Source organism: Perna viridis, chromosome 11 (assembly GCF_037379345.1).
Source record: "Perna viridis isolate PV_CMFRI_1.1 ecotype Kerala chromosome 11, ASM3737934v1, whole genome shotgun sequence".
Classification (NCBI taxonomy): Eukaryota; Metazoa; Mollusca; class Bivalvia; order Mytilida; family Mytilidae; genus Perna; species Perna viridis.
The window spans coordinates 10,982,539-11,002,639 of NC_142455.1; the positions used below are offsets into that span (position 1 = coordinate 10,982,539).

General features: G+C 32.3%; 1 protein-coding gene across 7 annotated transcripts in view; it reads left to right on the forward strand.

Moving 5' to 3' along the window:
- Positions 1-9,343: 9,343 nt before the first annotated feature.
- The window catches only part of LOC148602963 (polypeptide N-acetylgalactosaminyltransferase 5-like), a 104,456-nt gene continuing 93,698 nt past the window's right edge, over positions 9,344-20,101 (forward strand). For 5 of the 7 annotated variants that reach the window (XM_088551331.1, XM_088551329.1, XM_088551338.1 and 2 more), the window contains exon 1: positions 9,344-9,501. The gene's annotated coding sequence lies outside the window, so the exon portion shown is untranslated. The remainder of the gene's footprint in view (positions 9,502-20,101) is intronic. The other 2 variants (XM_088551337.1, XM_088551333.1) reach the window with 2 other exon arrangements.

The following is a 20,101-nucleotide window of genomic DNA, read 5'->3' on the forward strand; positions in this document are numbered from 1 at the left end:
CTTTTTTTGGAAATGAAATGAATTGCTGTTGTTAAGGCTCTATCTGGCAGCAATATAATCCTCCTAATTTTACATCCCCTATGGCTTTCCATAACATTAATGGTTGTATAAAATTACAAACAAGCTAATTTAATCTGTTTCTGCCAGTAAAAGCTACCATAATGAGAAAATTCACCATTTTCCACAAATTGAATTTATTTAAATCTTGGTGCTAAACAGTTCTTTCAAAGACAAAAAAATGAGAGTTGCATTACTCGTAATTGAGAGGGTTTTCCGAACTTGTAATTGGTAACTTATTAACACCGATACTGTCATAATGGAACCATCTTATGCCTTTCATCATTCGAAATTGTATTTCTATTGGGACTTGAATAATCTGACTGGGATTTTATATTTTGTCAATGACATGAAATGTTCTGTGTGCACATTTATGTTCATGGTTGCAAGTGAAGTATTTAGACATTCTGTTGTATAAATGTTTGAGGGTTAATTTTCAGAGTTTTGAAGTAGAATTTAAAGTGTTTCATAGTGTAAAAAGGTCACAGGTTCAATAAGAAATCTTTACAATCAACATTAATGAATGTGTTGAGTCAACCCATCTTGTACACACTCAATCCTTAAGTATATTAATATCCATGTTGATTTTAAGGTAATAGTTCAAAGGTCAAGGTTACAATGCCAAATTATTACCTTGCCGAGGATGTCACATATTATGTCCATGTTTAAAGTTTTTAGTGTTGACCTAGTAATTAAGTACATATCTGTGTAAAATTCAGGAACTGCCTATGGTAGGAGTGATTCATGGTATAAACATGATGCTTTTTCGTCTACATATGCTATATTTTCACGTAATAGTCACTTTCTGTATTCAGATCTGTATATTTGAGAAAAAAAATTTACATTCACCTCCCACTATAATCAACCAAATCAAACCAAATCAAGAACCATAACTCTTGGCAAATGAAAATTTCAGACACAATCTATTTAATTTTTATCTCAAAGTTATAAGGCTGGTTATGTGGTCTGAAACTCTTATGAATTAGAAATTGAAGTGAATTAGGTAGGTTTTTGACATGCATGCATCACCTCCTGTCTGATTTTTAGAAAGACTGCTACTTAAATATGTTACCAGGACCATAAAACGATACCTGCACTGTAAAAACAAAATGAAATTACATTTTTGACTTTAATTGATTCTTTTTTAAAGAATATACTTAAGAGCAACATCATTGTTCCATTAACACCAAGGATTGAAGTGGCTATAAAATATGTTTGTCCATATTTCTTGTTTCCGCTGTTTTTTTTTTATAAAAAATCCTTTTTGGATAACTTTGCACATATTTACATTGTTTTATGACCAATGAATGCTTTTAAATATGTGGACTATGACAATTTTAATTCGTAATTGTCCTGGATGACCTACATTAATTTCTATATTTAGATCAGTTTGAAATACATCAATGAACTGGTGCTTTATGGGTATTGAAAACCAAGTAATAGATATCACCTTTACTTTACAGGGCTGTTATAGGATTTCAAAGAGGGGGGTGACAAATATTTCAGTAAATTGCAAGTTTTACTGTTGTCTATTACACTATAAACAAATTTCAAAAACACCATACAATCAATGATGCTGATTTTATATCATTCAGTTTAAATGTTTCCTGGTTTTAAGCAAGAAAAAATGATGTAATAGTCATATACAGTGTATACTGTTTTTGAAACAGACAATTTTGCTAATTTTTTTTTTATAGGCAATTTAATGATATGTTGAGCTACCAGTTATTCTATTCTGTCACTCCAGGTTTAAGCTTTTATGATTTTGAAAGTATTTTACTGGTAGTAGTGACTAAAACAAATTACCTGTGTTTCCCTGAACCATTTAAATCTTAATTTTTTAGGTGCCGGCCCTGAAATATTTTTGGCCTAAGGCAAATAGCTTGAAGATTCTGAATGGCTATCTGTTTGATTTAATATTAATTAGATTGATTTATATTGTTGTTCAGATATGTGTTTTTTTTTCCATTTGTGAAATTTTATCCATCTTTCAAAGATGATGAGGCTGTATAAGTAGTTCAAAACCAGGTTTTCTTTTTATAATGGCCTGATATAATAACCACTGGACAATTTCACAAAATTTATAAATGTAAATATAGTGGTAAGTTTGACATCATAAAAGAAACGGTCACTGTGACATCATTACTTATGTTCAATTTTACACGTTTGACTATTTGAAAAATTAACCAATGCATTGTGTTAATAATTCCTCTACCCAGGTTGTGACATTTTAACAACTTTGCAGGTGTTTCTATAAAAGCAGAAGACACTTAACCTAACCACAGCACCTAGTCCATGCTTCATGTTTTTAATGGAGTCCAAGTTGCTCATATATTTTGTTTCTTTGTACAAATTATTTTTGTTATTTCATTTTCTTTGATATGCATGTCTATTTGTACAGTCCTTGAACCGATCCGCGCAACTATTTGATGGATTGACTGATTGATCACTGATGGATCGATGACCGATGACCAGTGATCGATCTGATCGCAGTTTTGTTATATAAAATGACGTAAGATCTGTTTGAAATAAAAGAAATGTAAAATAAATTGATGTTTAAATCTATTACATTTTGTAAATATGTGTAAAATTGACAAAGAAAACAACAAAAACCGTTAAATACAGTGAACGCTCTGTGGTCATGTGATGCGATCACCGGTTTAATGGATCGGTTTGATGGATTGATGACTGACCGGAAACTAATCAGTGATCAATGACCGATCACAATTTTTGTTGCAAGGATTGGTTCAGGTACTGTACCAAACCTAGGATTATTATGCTCTTTTAATTTAGATACTGTTAACATATTAATTTTTGCGGTTCCTAATTATGATTACAGTGTTAATCAATTTCACATATATTTTTCACATTTTAATGTCCACTGTTAAAATAGTGAAAATTAGTATACACGAAAGTTAAAACATCTACAGTATGTAGTACAGTAATAATAATACTGTCTCAATCAAACACTGAATAATCGGAAAACCTGACACTCTTTAAGTAGTAGTCTTTGTAAGAATCATGCAAATTCTGTAATATGTGATATACCTAAAAAAAGGCTACATATTTTTATTTTTGTAATGAAGTTGTTTTATGGGTCTATATGATTAAATGTATAATAATTCATTCCAATCTGTCTGCACTTAGGAGATAATCCACATTGAAAATCCAGCAGTTTCTATTGTATTTTAGTGTTACTCAAAGAGTGATGTTCCTTCATTTTGAATTCTACAGTACATTCATTCTGTATGATTTTTTTGCCTAAGAACATGGGTTATAAGAAAAGCCACATGTCAATTTTTGTTTATTATAACATTTAAAACAAAATATCAAAAATAAAAATATGCAGGCTTTCAAACCATGAATCACATTTTGCATGATTCTTATCTGGAGTGCTACTTAATGTCTTTTACTTTAGATATGATTTTTAGTATATTTTAAACCTGGGTAAACTGAACACCTGTCTAAATCAAACCAATTTTAAAGTCTAAAAGATGTTTAGTTTAAACAGGGTTTACTGTATATATTGCATAGACAAAATCTATTTAATATGCTTGACCGACTTTCCAATTTTTTCCATTGTCAATCATTTTGATTTTTTTACCTGGTTTAATATGCTTGACCGACTTTCCAATTTTTTCCATTGGCAACCATTTTGATTTCTTTACCAGGTTCAATACACTTGACCAACTTTTCACTTTGCCACTGGGAGTTATTTTTGTTTCTCAACAAGGAGAAAATCTATAGCCTTTTTTTTTAAATGAAGAATCGTTCTACATCATCCAATATTAATGTGTCATGGAGGCCTCGGTGTTATTAGATTTATAGTGATTCCATCAAATAAACCTGTGACCTAAACAATGGCGATACAGTCATTCAGTCTGATCGGAGCACCAATAAATCAGTTCCTAGTATATTATTGTTTAGTTGTTTGGTTAATAAAAATTGTCATGAACAGCCTGCATTGAGTTGGAGACTGTCAGTTTTTGGGTAATGAGTTATTCAGCTTGATGCTTTTATGGGTTTATACTCACAAGGAGAGCAGGCGGTACCAATCTGTATGTTTACCAGTGACTGATCTGTCCTGGCTTAAAAAAAATTTTGTAAAAGAGGGGATGATAGGTTCAAGTAAATTTTATAGCTATCATTGAAACAAATCCAAAATATACCATATAAAATTTTTCTTCAAATTTAAAATATTGATTCTACATTTTTTTTATTTTGTTAAAAAATCTTATTTTAGAAAGAAAAATAAGAAAATTCATGTCTAAATATAAATACATATAAAAATGGAAAACTTAGACAAATCAATTCTTGAAAAATTTAACCAATCAGTGGTTAGATTTAACAGAGCGATGACTGATCTCTGAGAAACTGATCAGTGACCCATGGCAGATCGCAATTATAGTTGCTCTGATTATTTGAGGTCCTGTGTATTGTAATACTTGTGTTAGTTATCTGTCTGTCCATCCACTGGTTTATCCTTCTTAGCACTTTTTAGTTCTGCAACCCCGTGTGGGTCTGGCTGTCAAAAGAATAGGCACGATGCATTGCTAAGCTTGTCGTAAAAGGCGACTAAATAGTGCTCAGAACCCTTGCTGAGGGCTAGGGTGCTCTGCCCACAGAGCAACTGGGTTATGTGCCCCAGGGTGGTTGAATGGGGTAACCCTGGCATGCTACATGCTAGGGCCGTCAGGCCATAATAAGGAAAACCTGACTGCAAACCATAGTGGTGCAACATGTTTGGAAAGATGCCACATTCCTCACGCATTAAAGAACCCTTATGTGGTATTCAATAGAAGAAGGAACCTTTGCACTCCACTGCAGGCGGCTAATTTTCTCAACAATACACTCTTTCCCTATTTTTAATGGAAATCGAAATTTCTCGACCCTGTTGTCCTTGTGTCCCATCTCATTTTTCATTTCATTATCATTTCATGTTCATTTTGTCATTCGTTTTATGTTCATGGCCGGTATGCAACTGATATACTGCTGTTTTGGCATTGAAACACCAACAATCAATCAATCATATTTCTGCATGATATACATGTATATTGATGCTGAATCCCTAAACCAAATTATAACCCAAGTTTTGGCAAAGCTTGTACTGCGAACCATTAAAAATTCAGATCAAGTTGAATTACCATGCAATTTGGATTTATTAATTTTATACAGAGGTGTGGTTTTTTTTTAATGTCAAACAAAATTTGAAATTCAGATACACTTTGACCACATGATCAATTTCTTGAGATTATTTGGGGGTTTTGAATAGGACAAATGAAAAAAAAGGATTCATTATGTGATATGAAAAAATATTCAGTAGGACCAGACTAATTTTGTTCTGACTTTTATTTTTTGTTTTTATAGGATTTCAGTGAAAATTTGCTATCTTTTATACCCTGTCGCACAAAGTGGCAAGGAATTGTGTGATACTCTCGGAAAAGTTTAGTGTCCGTCATTCCATCTGTCTTTCTATCCCCCGATGGTTTCTAGATGGTTACTGTAGAAGACATTACATGATCTTTAGCAAACTTTGTATAGTCATTGAGTAACATAAAATTCAGATCAGAATTAAATTTCAGTTTGATCAGATTATTTACACAAAAGGTATGACCATTTTAACTTGTTTTTATCACCAAATTGTTTTGCAACATTGTGGGGTATCATTTAATGTCCCTTTTGAGATGCCTTATTTTTAGAACTGTACTGAAATTAATCTATTTTACTCTCTCAATGTTAGATTTTTTTAGGCCATCCTTTACTTCATGATCTGTTCTGTTTATGCATATATAATCCTTTGGCTTTAATATTAAGCCAGTTATGTGAGACAAACGGCAATTTTTCCGTCATTACTATACAAAAACATATGGTATTGTATTAAAATATCATTGCCTGCTACCAATGATCAAAGCAGCACAGTTGACTTAAAGGGATATTAAAGCCAATATCATATTTATCGTAGAACCATTACAAGCAATCTTTAGACATTACGAAGTCTGTGAAATGAGCAGAATATTGGCAACATCCGTTAACCTTTGAAATGAACAGAGCGAATCAATAGTAAAATATCTTATTTAAATAAAGAGCGGAATTCTATTTGAATTTAGATTGTATTAGTGTCATCCTATTTCGCGGCAAATAATTATATTAAGTTATTTCTCTGTAATCATTTATCACCGATTACAGCAATGTTTGCACAGGGAACTGAACAACTTTATCCAATTTCTGTGTTTGTGATCGAAATACATCAATATCTTGTAATATGGTTAATTGTTTGTGTCAAAATAAACAAGACATGAAGATGTTTACAAGGTAAAATGGTGTAACTGTGGTAAAAAGTTCCGTTTTCTGTTCTTCAGAGTTTTCTTTGTTCAAGCTTTCTTAGTTTGGCTGCGGTTCTTTTGAGTTAACCTTTTGATTTTTATATGTGGAATATATAGCTCTTATATATACCCTTGAACAGCAATTTTGAAAATGTGTTCCTCATGACAATTTGTCTTATCCTTTTGTCTGTGTGTCTGTCTATCTGCTCTCTATTTTAATTAGATTTGGAATGATTTCAGTTATATAATTACTGCTTATAAAATAGACTAAAGATCAAATTTTCTTTTAATGAAATAGTAAAAAGTTTGTTTTTGAATAGAATTCCAAATCTGAATAGTTTGTACAACATTGAAAATATGACTGCTGCAAAATACCCTGGTTCACTATATGTTGTAAAGTTCATAAAAGTACATTTTGAAATTCCTACATGCACTGGGGTCTTACAGGTGCTTGAAAATTGTGGTAAGTAGTTTTAAATGAAAAATGGAAATCTAGGACTGGAAATTTGAGGAAGGTCCTTGAAATTTATTAAATTGTTAATAAAAGTAAAATTTATTTCATTGGTTTTGTTTATATCTTCAGGGGCGGATCCAGGATTTGAGTTTAGGGGGTGTTGATTGAATTAAATGCAGTGCAAAGCGAGGCAAAAAATATTATGGGGTGAAACTGGTGGTAAAATATTTCTTTTCTTACTGATTTAGGAGGGGTCGTAGGTCAGTCCTTTGGTCTGTGCCTAAGCTTGACTATCAACTTCCAAAAATATTTTTTTTTGAAACTGAATCTGAAATAATTTATTTTTTAAAACTGCTCACAATGACAGCATATAAAAAAATCTTATTTTAATTGAAACACTGAAAATGCTTGAAAGTCCTTATAAAAAAAAAGTTTTGGTGTTTGAACTCTGAAACATGGTCGTGAGGTCATTAAATGGCTAAGAACCCTTGAAACCGTTGTTTAAGGAAATGTTTACACTGAAGGAGAACAATCTTGTAAAATTTTTATATCTTTTAATTGCAATTAGAGGATACTAGTATGCTTTAGTATGTAACTTGTTTATGTCAGAATTTATTAGATTTTATGATGTTTACAAGACCTATTCTATGTAATAGTAATTAAAGTTTAATTATTTTTGTGCCATTTTTGTGGTACAAGATCTTAACTTTAAGTAAGCTCCATCTAAAAGTCATTCTGGAGGTGAATTTCCACTGCACTAAGTTGATTTTTAATCCTTTGCCACACATTTTTCAAGGGGACCTTTTTAACTGTTAAAAACAGTACAAAATTAGCAAGCAAAAAGGTAATCGTTTTGCACTTAATAAAATCATGAAAATATGTAATCCCCTAACAGAAGTTTTTCAGTTCATATTTTATTGTAATTATTCAATAATTGTTTTTAAGATAAAAGGTATTATTGCTGCAAAGTTATAAAATTTGTACAAGAAATAACCATAACTTTATATTTAGGTTAACTTTACATGTATGAATAAGTATTATACATGCATATATTTTATGTTGATGACAGATGGCTAGTCCATATATAGCTTTATTGGTTATTTATTGGTGTGAAAATCCTTTACATATTCAGTACTTTAACACCTGCCCTCATCTGTTGTTTTTTGTACTATTCCAACTAAGAATCATGCAGTAATTAAATTGATATTAAATGCATATGAATGTTGTAATGAATGTTGTTGTAGGACAGATTGGGCAGGGCAGGGATATGGTGAATGTAAGGTGGGTGGGATTGGAGGTGACAGGTGCTGGGAGTGGATACTATGGGAGGGAATTTAGAGTGGACTCACTGGGGGACTTGGGAATAGCAAGGGTAGGAATGGAGGTGATGGGGACAGGTGTTGGGAGTGGATATTATGGGAGGGAACGGGGAGTGGACAGAACAGGATATAATGTTAGGAATGGAGGTGAATGGAGCAGGTACTGGGAGAAAAGGTGACATGATTTTAACAAAAATTTGAATTTTTTTAAACAATGTATTTTAAATTTAGGGGAGCAAAGTTGGAATGGGGGTGGAGTACTGCAACTGCAACCCTATGTCTATCCCCACTGAAGTATTAGATGAATTACCTTCAGTAGATTATATTATCTTTGTATTGGACATTTGGAGTATTTATATTGACCATGTAGGTAATTCCAAAGAGCAGCTGTCAGAAAGAAGTGGGAAGGGCTAAAATTTTATTTTTTTTTAATTAAAGATGTCAGGATCCTGGATCGGAATCAAAGATAAAAATTCAAACATTAGATATATACACATCAGCTGAAATTTAAAAAGGAAACCAGGACAAAAATTAAAGTAATAAAAAAGGAATTAAAAAAAAACAACTAGGATGAAACTTTATCATAGCTCCCTCCCTTTAAATAAATATTAAGTAGTCATACCTGCTAACCCAGCTCTCACACAAGGAAATCAATTAAAAATTTAGAATCTCCCACATAATAAATATAAGATTTGTTAGGGGTTCTTGGTTAAAATTATTATATTTATTATGGAAAATACTTTATTATTGAATTTTTACAACAAGATTTTGCTTTTACACAGAAATTCCCCCACATGAAACTGAATGTTAATGTGGGAGAATCTTCATTAATTGTAAGTTCTAAAGGTTAACTGATGTGAGTAGTTGTTCCCTTGGAAATAAAATACTCTGATCTACTTTTATTTATTTTTCATTTACTCAGTAAGTAGACTATATGAACATTTGTACTGTTTATCTAAGGAAAACACTCACATCTTAGAAGTAAATATGATGTCATTGCCATACAACTGGTAGTAAACTAAATGGAACAAATAATTTCCTGTTTCTTTTCCCAACATCCAGACTTCCCCTAAGTAGTTACACCTAATCAATGTTATCAATAAAAAGTAATGATCCTTTATCAATTAATAAAACCACAGGTAAGACTTCAATCAAACCATAACCAGGTAAATACTCGTTATCTCACCTGTATATTGTAATCTAGCCGTCGACATTGGTGGTATGTCTTATTTACGATAAGTCGTGGGCCTATCTCTTTAAGTCCTGGTGGTGATGTGGCAATCGGAATCTTAAGGTCAGGAAACGATTGCGTGTATTTGTTCGGAATTTATTTAAACTTATTGATACCGTAAGTAGTTGAATTTTAAATAGAATTTCGTATTTTAAATTTGTGTTTTAAATGTTTTAAAGTTTAAATTTTGTCATTTTATAATTTTATTGGATTTTTGAAGTGTTATTGATTGTTTGGTTACGACAAAAACATAGTTTATTTTCCGCTAGTATTGGCTTGTATTGTAAAGAGGATTATTGATAGAGTGTTTCATTAGAAACCTAAACATCAAGTTGTTGACCTTTTGGCGTTTTTATCGACAGGAACATTAGTTTCCTTAATTCTTCACAGACAGTTTTAATACTTTTAAGTCTTACCATAGTCAATTTTTGTAAATCTTTCACAGTCATTTTTTTTTAAATTTGTGCAAGGCCTTTCATAGTCATTCTATTTTATTACATTCACAGTCATTTTATGTAGATAGGATCACATTTATGAAAATTGAAACATCAGTTTCAAAAATAGAATAGAGCTATGAAATTATGAAAACTTTGGAAAAAAACCTATTTTGTAGATAAAATATAGTTTTATGATGTAGCATATAAGGATTAAACTTTCAAAGAATATGTGATTTTAGTTGATTCTCATAAATGAGATAGAGCAATCTATGAGGTCTATGTGAACCTAATTTTTTGTTCAAAGAGGGTGTGATCTACTTTATACGGTGGCAGGATGGCCTACCTACATTGTGGTAGGTAGTGAGATTTAAATAGCCAGTTGATTTACTTGGTTAAAGAATTAATCCCTTAGCCAAGTCAAATAACTGGGTATTTAAATCTCGTTACCTACTACAACCCAGGTCTGTCAAATCATGCCCTCCCCCCCATTACCCCCACCTCCATTACCCCCACCCCCCTGGCTCCCATAAGAATATATAAGTATAGTAACATCTATCTACACTGAACTCTGAATAGATTAAAAATGAAGTTATTGTAATAATTTTTTACAATTCCAATGAATTTTTGTCCTATGTATTTACAAAATAATGCAGATTTAAGATATCAACAAAAATCCTGTGTTGACCAAACAACTGCCTAATGAACAAAACACTCAATGTTTTGTTTCAATAGGTTTCACTGTATTATAAGATATTTGTATTGATATATAAACAGGTAAGGATTGTAATAATGACTTACATATTCAGAGCTGATCTTCTCTATTTGTACTGTTAAGTGTGATTATGAATAAATACATTTTTTCTTGGAATTTGTATAAATATTTTAAGTAAGATTTACCCTTTTAATTAAAATTATTTCAATGCATTGCTCTCCTAAGAATTAATTAACATTGTCTGTCTGTCTGTGTGACTATTCACTAATTTGTAACAGTGATCTAAGCTCCTACTGGACTAAAATGTCTGAAATTTAGTCCATGGCCTACACTTAGTATCACTTGTTTTTTTTTAATCACTTTACCATTGGCAGTACCTGATTTTTGTGCAGACTGGTATTTAATTTCTAAAAATTTGACTTCCTTTGAAATGTGTCATTTAAATTTTTTGTGGTTGTTTGCGGATGTATGCTTATCATGACTAATTGTGCTTTTTTAGCTATTGCCATCACTTGGCGTCCATCGTCGTCCATTGTCGTCGTTAACAATTTTTCAAAACTCTTCTCCTCTGAAACTACTTGACCAATTGAAACCAAACTTGGTATGAATGTTCCTTGGGGTATCCTGCATAGAACTGGTATGGGAATTTTTTATCTGTCAAAAAACATGGCCGCTGTTACTAAAAATAGAAAAGACAGTAGTTTTTTCGCATAAATCTCCCAAACAGTTAGGTTTAGCCAAATTCCGACATGGGATAAAAGTTCAGCATGATGAAATCTATCTGTGGTCAAATTTTCATTTTAATCTATTAAGCCATGTTGGAGTTATTACTCTTTTTCAACGTTTTTTGCTATTTTTTGTGTTATTTCTTTCAAAAATCTTCTCCTCTGACACTACTTGACCAATTAGAACCAAGCTTGGTATGAATATTCCTTGGGGTATCTTGCAAGGAGCTGATGTGGGGTTTTTTGATCCGTGGAAAAACATGGCCACTGTTATTAAAAATAGAACATAGGGGTCAGACAATAGTTTTTCGCATATATCTCCAAAACCGTTAGGTTTAGCCAAATTCTTTCAATAGCTGAAATGATCCTTATTTTTAGGACTACAAAAGTCTTCAGGCATGAAATTTGTCAGATGCCTTCTTATAAGAGTTATTGCCCTTGACAGGGGAAAATGACAGGTGTTTTTTTTTACAGTTTTCAGCCAATGTCTTGAAAACTATGATAGATTTAGACTTTCATTTACTGAAATGATCCTTATGATGAGTCCTATCAAAGTTTTCTTGAGTCAAAATTGTTGGACAACTTCTTGTTTAATTTATTGCCCTTGAAAGGTAAAATTCAACCAGGTGAGTGATTCAGGCTCCTGGGAGCCTCTTGTTTATATCCAAGACTCTTGAAGGTACAAAATGGGTGTAACAGCTCCATCAGGAAACAGTAGATACAAATCTGTTTGCTATTTTCAGATATTACTAAAAACTTAAAGAAAACTAATGCATGGTTAATAATACATGTGACATGTACCTACATGTATTTGCTGGAGTATATGGCGCAACTATTTGGCTGTACCTTTGCATAATGTTTAGGGGCCAGCTGTAGCTTGCCCTGTGGTGTGAGGGTTTCCTCAGCATTCGTTGAAGACCCATGAGTGGCCTTGAGCTGACATTTTTCATCCTGATGAGGTTCTTGTTTTTTTTACATATTCACCATATCCATTTTGGTTTTATTGTAAACATTTATTGCTACTGTGCTGTGGAACTGATAATAGCCAGGTCACTAAGTGTACTTTGTAGATAAGAGATTCCCTTATGATTTACATAGTTGCATGTCAAATGATATGTAATTCCATGGAAGACGGCATGTTAGAATACATCAATTAACCCTTGCAGGTTGTAAAGTATTCATTTATTGTCTGTATATAAGTTTAAAAAAAAACAAGATGTTGTTACATCGATTAAAAATTTCCTACTATCATAATTCCATAACTTGGAAAAAAACATAGTAGATATACATCTGGGATAGACAGCCCTAGAACCAAATACAACTTTTTACGACAATTACATAACAAAAAGTGGTTAATGTTCTCTTTAGGCAATGCGACAATATCTAAGAAATTAAATCGTGGCCACTAGAGGCAACCACCAACATCTTGAAATAATCTGCTACGATCTTAGACTAATTCATCAAGAGACAATTGTTTAGGCAAGTATCTGAAATAGCTTCCACAATGAAAATGGATTTTTTATTTGATAAAAATTGAAGTTGTTGGTGTAAATTTGGAAAATACTGTTTTTTTTTTTATTAAAATAGAAAGACATGTATCTAGCAATTCTATTAAGGGTTGGAATTACAATTGTCAAGGAAATTTTAATAGAGCCCATATAATATACTGACAGTGCTAAATTGATTGTGAAAAGACCTTCTCATATTGGGATCTCACTTTATTTTTACAATAATCAAATGTGTATTTTAACTACAATCTTTCTCATGGACTTAGATATGCATAATAAAATTTTTGTATTCAATCTTGCCCTGGATTCTTATTGTACCTCCATGGATAAGGAAACGTTTCCTTGCCTATCCTTGATATACTGTTCTTTGTCTAGGGTCCTTATTGTGTCTTTATGGATCAGAGGGTAATTTCCTTGCCTATCCTTCATATAGGCCATTGCCTAGGTTCCTGTACTTTGTTGGATAGGAGAAAACTTTTTTGCCTATCATTTTTATATTACATTGCCCAGACTCTTTGTATCTCCTTTGGTTAGATTAACTTATTCTATCCCTTCTATCTTATGGTCCATTGCCTAGGCTCCTGTACTGTGTTTGATCAGAGAACTTGATGATGATTTTGGTTTTTAACGACCTTAAAAATACAGGCTCACGGTCGATGTTAGTGGTTAGTAGAACCAACTGGTGTTGGTGGCAGAGCCCCTGAACAAAGAACTCAGAGTATGTCCTGCTAGTGGCTGGGCTGTTGTGTTGATGCTGTGGGTCCGAGAGGGTTTCCCCACTCCAACTGTTTGGGAGTACATCAATGTGTAGAGAACTTTTCTTGCCCATCCTTTTTATAGTCCATTGCCTAGACTCCCTATTGTGCCTCCTTGGATTAACAAACTTTTCCTTATCATAAATTCTGTTATGCTCTTATCAGAGTGGGATGACATATTTATAGGTCTCTGATAGTAGCTGTATAGCTTTTCATTTCATTAAAAAACAATACATATAGATTTGAATGACTTTCAATCTTTATTTATGGGTGTTAGACACAGCTGTTTATTTAGATTGTAAAAAGGTTTTAAAAGTCCATTAAGGTTAATTTTTTATATAGATATGGACAGAGTTATTTACTTCACAATTAATTTTTGTCTTGAGAAAACATGAGGGAAAGCCTTTGGAAATTTGTTCTCGTCTTTCCTTTGTTATCAACTGTTTTTTTTGTGGTTGACTTAGAAATTTACAATTAGCTGCAAGTTATGATGTAATATTTATCATTATTTACCTGGGGCATATCCAGAGATTTTGAAAAAAACGGATTTCCAGAGAGAGAGTTCAAGACCCTGATTTGCTAATTTTTACCAAAAAAATTTTGCACAAAATTAACAAAATTTTTTCAACAAAAAGGAGTGGGGTTGGTATGCTCCTGGGAGCGCCCTGGATCATGCTTACAATCAATTACACAACAATAACTGTAAAAGAAATCAACTACTGCAGAAATTTAAGATATATAGCATATTCTTTCAGGAACTCTCTATTTTAGACCGCCCCCACTGCCCAAGAACCCCTTTGCAAGGTGTCCTTCTCGCAGTACCAATCCAGATTTGGATGCTATGCCTCTGAGAGGTATATTTCCATGTATAAAAAAAATGGTCCAGAGTATTTTGTTTGGTGCCATTTCCAAGAGTGTTCGGTTGAAGGATTACTTTATCAGTCCATGCATTATTCTGTTTTCTTCTGTTTCCTGCTAATTGGTTTTAGACACGCATGGATATCCCTCAAACAATGTTTACATCAAAATTATCATTGTCTGTCTGTCTGTTTGGATTTATGCTCATCAGTCCATCAATCAACTTAGTAAGAACTACTCCTCTAAAACTGTTAAATGAGATTTCCTTGAAACATTATATAAAAAATTGGTTATGTTTATATAGATGCTCATGATAATAAGGAAGATGATGCTTTTTTCAGGACTTAGATGTTAAGTTTAAGTGCTTGTAAGAATCTGGAAAAATCAGATTGATTGATTGATTGTTAACGTCCGAGCAGCAATATTTCAGCTATATTCAGACGTTGAACATGAAATGGATAATAAAATGAACATGAAAAATCAGAAACATGTATGTCAAAACCCCACCAATCTGACAGTAAAACACCGGTATCACTCAGTGATGCTTTTTCTATTTAAAAAAAAAAAAACATTATTTGATCTCTACATCATTGGATGTGCACAGAAATTTTTCAGCAGAATCTTAGAAAAATGAGGTTTTTGAATAAGTTATCTGCCCTTGAAATGTTAATTTTCAGTGCATTTCAATGAAATTGCAACTCAATGGTCCAGCATGATGTAGAAAATCTTGTCTGTTTTCCTTGATTCTGATTGTGCAAATAGTAAATTACACCAACAATATGATGTTTCACCTACTGCCTGATTCTTACAAGGACTTACACTTAAGTATTGTTTAAAGAGGATGGATACCATATTGTAATGACACTCATAAATAAATCTTTTTTTTTTGTGTGTTTTGTTTCAGATGTTAAATTTTATATCGTCAGTATGATTTTCTGAACATTCAGGATTCCAATGATTGTTCTGACTGAGTTACCTCCAAATCTGATCAAACGTTGGCTGATTTGGTAAAATGAGGCTTTTTAAAAGGCCTTAATATCCTCTTACAGAATTTATGGCCTTTAGGTAACATTTTATTATGTCTGGCAAATATTGATAATATTGACATAGCATCTGTAAACATTACTTTGAAGACAGTTAATTAAAAGAAGACTATTATTCTACAATGACACCCAAGTTTAGATAGAACATGACAGAAATTAGATCTGTCACCTAGTAGGAGACTTTTTTTATCAAGTTTGATATCTTGGTACACAGTCGTAGATAAAATGTGTCATTCATAGGAAAGTCTTATATCAAGTTAGTATTCAAGACACAACTTGGAGATTAAGTTTCGTTCCAAAGTTTTACATGTTTTTGTCAGCTTCGTTATTCAAAACACATATTAGAGATTAGGTCTCACTTCTTGGCGATGCATGTTTTTTTGTCATTTTCCTATTTAAACAGATCTTGGTGATTAAGTATCATTTAAAAAAAAATTGTTTGCTTGAAGTTTTTTTTGTCTTTTTTCAAATAAAATTAGGACTGTCAGTTGGGGAGGTGTTATTTCTTGAAGATATTTTTTTGTGGTACAATCAAAGGATTTAGTATCTTGATCTTTGGTACAACTAGATTTTTAATTAATTCAGAAATGTTTTTGCGGTGTGAATTATTTTTACTTTGATACAATGAACATGTTAAAGCTGAATTCTTTGGGACTAAAGGATTTGGTCGGTATAGACAGATTGTACAGGTTCAAAATTATTTGAAAGAGATTGAAATTTGTAGTGGTCTGTATACAAGACTTTCAATTTCTGAACCTTTAAATTCCTTTTTACCCAAAGGGGACAACATTTAAGTCTGAGGGGGGGGGGGTGGCACTATTTGTGGGGCTAGAATATTTATTTCTGGATTTTTGTGGGTCAGAATATTTGATTTCAACCACATCACAATTTCACTGTATGGTGTACCTGGACAAAAGGCAAGAAAGTATTTATTTACAAGGAGGTGTAGGCCAGAATATTTTTTTTGAAAACTGCTATGCACCACCCCCCCTCCCTCTGAATCAAATTTGTTTCCCCAAGTCCTGGTCCTTCAGTTTCTCACAATCATAGTTTATTGAGGACTTTTCATTTTCCTCAAACAGAACTTTGAATTGAAATTTAAAGACATTTTGAACTTATCACACTTGAAAGTTATTTTGAACCATGTGTTGAAATAGATACATGTATGAATAAACTTCTGGAAAAATCTGATTTGGACAGGTTTACAGTTTATTCTGAGGTCTGTCAAATTTTCTGCTGTCATTCTATACATCTGATTTTGGTTCCATTGCAAGATAACCACGCTGATTCTTGAAATAGATGAGGCAACATCAAAACATTATTCTTCGTTTCCTTTGCCTGCGAAATTGCTTTGACTCTCGCTAATTATAACCTATTATTTTTCTGTTCGCAATGAGTTTTTTTGTTAATGAAAGAAAATGTATGGTTTCTGAATCAGTGGTTTGGATAATGTAACTTTTTGACATGTATTTAGACTGGTAAAATTATTCCCTGATCTCCTAATTAAATATTGATAATCCATTATCAACGAACAGCCATGGACATCGTCAGGTTGATGGTTTGATGTGTGTATATTTCTTCGATCAGATCGGGAATTCTATCTTAGATATTGGTTTATTTGTTATCATTTTGTGTTAGGGTAAGTCATTGCCAACTTGACCACAATAAGGGATATTGGTCCATTCATTTTCATTTCAGGATGGGAAGTAAGACATTGCCAACTTGCCCAACATAAGGGATATTGGTCTATTCATTTTCATTTCAGGGTAGGGAATAAGACATTGCCAACTTGCCCAACCTAAGCTATATTGGTCCATTCATTATCATTTCTCTGTTAGGAGTAAGTCATTACCAAATTGCTAAACATAAGGTGTATTGGTCCAATCACAATCATTTAAGACTTAGGGGAAAGTCATTACCAACTTGCCCAACATCATGGATATTAGTCCATTCATTATCCTTTCAGTGCTAGGAGTAAGTCATTGCCAACTTGATCACAATAAGGGATATTGGTCCATTCATTTTCAATTCAGGGTAGGAGGTAAGACATTGCCAACTTGCCCAACATAATGGATATTGGTCCATTCTTTATCATTTCACTGTTAGGAGTAATTCATTGCCAACTTGCCCAACATAAGGGATATTGGTCCATTCATTAACATTTCAAGAATTAACATTCCAAAGTGTAATTTTAAGTTGCAGTTTTTGTAATAGTACAAATGTTACAATAATAAATGAAATGGCATTACATTTCTACAATAGATATTACTATTTGATCCCTTGTGCATGTTAATTTGATTTGACTAATCTATATCTTTAGCAGGGATTAATCTTTCCAAATACGTAAATGTTATATAACTAAAATTCTAAAGTCAGTCCATACACCATAATACTTCCACTGAAATAAATTATCAATTTCTAATGGTTTCTTTTTGTCCCTGGGTATTTTTAATTCAGATTTAAGATGTAACGCCCACAGGAGCAGTTCTGATTTGAGGAGTGAAACCATCAAAGTCTCTTTTCATAAGCCTCAACACTAATTTGTCATTTTTAACTGGCTTCCCAAGTCTCTACTTAACCTCTAACCTGAAGACATGATTATGCTTGTCGTCTGCCAGGCTCACAATATTTGAAATTGTGTTTTGGAATTTAAGGGCATGGTTTGGTTCAAAAAGAAAAAGGAAGACAGGACCTCATGATAAGATATGATTCAAAATGATAGCTCTGTAGAAATATTGTAAACATACTAATTTTTGCGGTATACTAATTTTCACTAATTTTGCAGTGGACAGGAAACAACAAAAATTGTACTTGCAAAATTGACTTTCAACACTATATAACACTAGTCATTTTTATGAAACTGAGAAAATTGATACCCGCTAATATGTCCACTTAATAGAATCCATGAAAATTAGCAACCACGAAAATTGATACCCACTAATATGTTCACTTGATAGAATCCATGAAATTTAGCAACCACGAAAATTTCATTTGTTTACAGTAGTCTGTTGAGACCAAGTCTGCCAGATTTATATAAAAAAAAACATAATTATTGAAAGTGTGGAAATTTATTGAGTATTTGTGAAAGTCATCTTGACATAAAAGTTTTCAAGGGCATAACTTAAAAACTGGTTTGCATTGTAATCATGGAAAGAGTTAACTGAATTTGTACTTTAATAGCACAGCTATTTACTAAATTCTCCTATGAAGAATTTTTTTTCACCGAGTGTATTTAATACCAACAAAACTACTATGGCTTTGAGAGATTTTCCGTCTGTTCATCCTCAGCCATCAGAGATTTGCTGTGTTGCTCTAAAACTCATTATAATGGTGGAATAATTGAATCATCTCAATGAAAGTCCAATCTGATATTTTTTATTTGACAATTTTTATTGGCATACAGCTAATATGAGAGAGTAGCCATCTTATTTATTGGAAGTGTTAGCTTTCAAAAATGTCTTAGTTGATATTTTTCATTTGTCAATTTCACTTCTTCAAGCTAATAAGGAAATTTGTCTTCTCACAAAAAGGGGTTATCTTTGTTAAAGTTATCGATATATCATATTCTTCTTGTCTGCTGCCATACATCAATTTCTTGTATTATTTTCAACATTTCTGCGGAAAGATGAACGGTTGATCCCTTTGAGTGTATTTGGTTACAGCTAGTTTTAGAATGAGAATCTTAAGGTGTTTAAGTATTGACCTAGCAATATTGTAAGAAGGAATATAAAAATTGGAATTGTATTTTGACAGTGAGTAATAGAGTTAACTTCAAGGGGGAGATTAAGGAGGTAGACCTAGGGTAAGGGACTTAACTCCTGAAATCAGTGATATGCTTTTATCATATTCAATTTCACCAAAGCTTATCAAGCTTTCATTTTAAATAGAATGGAATAAATCAAAGTCACTTTAATGTTTACATGAGGTTGGTGTAAAATGCTGAATACAAACATTCCAATGATTTGTAATGAGTTATGTCCCTTATCCTAGGTCTACCTCCTTTAGTAAGTAAAAATTCTGAGAAAATTTTGAACTATTTTGACATTTTTAATTTCAAAAACTTTGATTGGAGTTACTATTGAACTTAAGAATATTCTCAAACTTAAGTATTTTAAAAGTTTTGTGACAATGGTGCCAGATATATTTCTTTAAGTAATTCACTGGATGATTGACAAGAAGAGTTAAGTTGTTACAAGAGTGTCTGTTGAAGATCTGAGATTTCTCCCACAAGTGTGATAAATTCCATCATATAATGAGTGGAGTCCGTTTCTTTATTGTCCAGAAAACTGCCTACAGGGCTTCATTAGGTAATGGATTATCAATCACTGGAAAAGAACATCTGCCCCATTAAACTTTCTATTTCATTAGCTGTAAATATAACAGCATGAAAAAAAGGAATACAATGAAACTTATTTAAACTGAAATTTGAATAATCTAAAAACCTGTCCAAACCAGGCAATATTATTTTTAGAGTCTGTTTTGGTAAGGAATGGATCTGGTTAAGTAGTACTCCAGCTAAGAATCATGCAAAATGTGATTCATTGTTTGAAAGCCTATATATAGCTACTTATTTTTATTTTTGATATTTGTTTAAAATGTCATAGTAAACAGAAGGTAGCATGTGGCTGTTTATCTAACCCTTGTGCATATGAGATAAAATCATATATAATGTACTGTAG